The sequence below is a fragment of the Octopus bimaculoides genome, chromosome 9 (assembly GCF_001194135.2).
Source record: "Octopus bimaculoides isolate UCB-OBI-ISO-001 chromosome 9, ASM119413v2, whole genome shotgun sequence".
Taxonomy (NCBI): Eukaryota; Metazoa; Mollusca; class Cephalopoda; order Octopoda; family Octopodidae; genus Octopus; species Octopus bimaculoides.
The window spans coordinates 80603822-80605723 of record NC_068989.1 but is presented as its reverse complement, the minus strand read 5'-3'; positions in this window follow the sequence as shown (position 1 = coordinate 80605723).

Genomic DNA, 1902 nt, shown 5'->3' with positions numbered 1-1902 from the left:
CTCCGGTTTTTTGTTCTATGTGTGCCATAAATATCGCCATCCGTTTAGAGAAAAATTTATATATACATATATATGACGGGCTTCTTTCAGTTTCTGTCTACCAAATCCACTCAAAAGGCTTTGGTCGGCCCGAGGCTATAGTAGAAGACACTTGCCCAAGGTGCCACGCAGTGGGACTGAACCCGGAACCATGTGGTTGGTAAGCAAGCTACTTACCACACAGCCACTCCTTTACTTTTTTCAAATGTATTTTCTTTAATTACTCAGCAAAGAAGTGTCAGGCAACTTTCAGGACCCTTTATTTCTTCAGGGCCTCAAAAAGTGGTTGGAGGAAGGAAGGAAGGAAGGAAGTTATATTCGAATCAAAGATACGACTAAAATACTTGCAACAGCCTATAAAATAAGTACCAGGCTTACAAAGAATAAGCCCTGGGGTCGATTTGCTTCACTTAAGTCGGTGCTCCAGCATGGCTGCAGTCAAGTGACTGAAACAAGTAAAAGAATAAAAGAATATATACAGGGTGTGGTGAATAAATTGTCGTCTAAATTACGCAAAAATGAAAATAACACTGATATGTCATTTTAACATATTTTAAATTTACCAAAATTACATTAAAATATCTTGAAATACTAGAATAAATTTATTCAATAAAATCGCCATTGGCTTCAATCACGGCCTCCAGACGACTTCGGAATCTCCTGCAACTCTTCTGGACGGTCTCCTTGTTTAAGTTGGTGAATAGTGACATAATCCTTGCCTTTAGTTCATCATTGGTATTACAAAGAGTTTTGTTGGTCTCTCGCTCAACTGTGCCGCACACTATAATCAAATTGGTTGCAGTCTGCGGAGTTAGGTGGTCACCAGATGTTAGGGATGATGCGGTCGCAGAAATTGTCTGACAGTCATAACTGGGTTTTACTTCCTGTGTAGCAAAGTGCAGAGACCTTGCCAGACATAGGGTCTTCCAGCACCCACCCTCTTGACCTAGGGCAGCACTACCTCCTTCAGGCACTTGATGTAGGCCTCCGTATTGAGTTTGATGCCGTGTGGGAAGATGAATGGAGGCATAACGTCGTCGTCACTAGTGATCACTCCAAATATCATGATGTTGACTGGATGTTTGATTTTTATCACTCTTGGTACTTGTTTTGGGGACACGGGAAGCCAACGGTTGTTCTGTGTGTTCACCATCTGATCCTGGCAGAAATTTTTCTCGTCTGAGAAAAACCAAAGCATGTTCGGTTGGAGGAGATGCTTGAATTTGTTTAAAAGCTTCGTAGCGCGGTCTTTCCTCTTGTCCTTGATGGGTTAGAATATAAATTGGTCCTTTCTCATTTTGTATGAGGAATACCGAATGTCTTCATGCATGACTTGCCTGATAAGAAACTCAGACACATCCATGTCCCTGGCAATGGACCTGACTGACTTGGAAGGATCGTTGTCAATCATGGCCTGGATCTCACCAACAAATTTAGGAGTTCTTTTCTTATCAGAACGATCAGAGTGAGTTTTCCGAGCTTCCGTACTTTCATAATCGCCATTAGGCTCATCCAACTCCTTCCGAATCATTTGCACTGTCCTCAGACTGACACCCAAACACTCTGAAATGTTCGTATTGGAGCTGCCGGCGCGAATGCCAAGCAGTATAGCATGTCGTTTCCAAATTTCTGGGAGAGTGAATTGCGTCATGGTGCTGTTTTTCTTACAGACGGTGCCCAACTGACAGACGAAATTAAAAATATAAAATGGCGACAGTTTACTTATTGCACCCTGAATACATACAGCGCGACTGAAAAGTAACTCACTATTTTAAAATACTTATAAATTATTTATTGATTGTGATTTTTTTCCCCGTTTGTTTTTGTTAGTATGATAATTTAATCCGTAATCATATTGCTGTT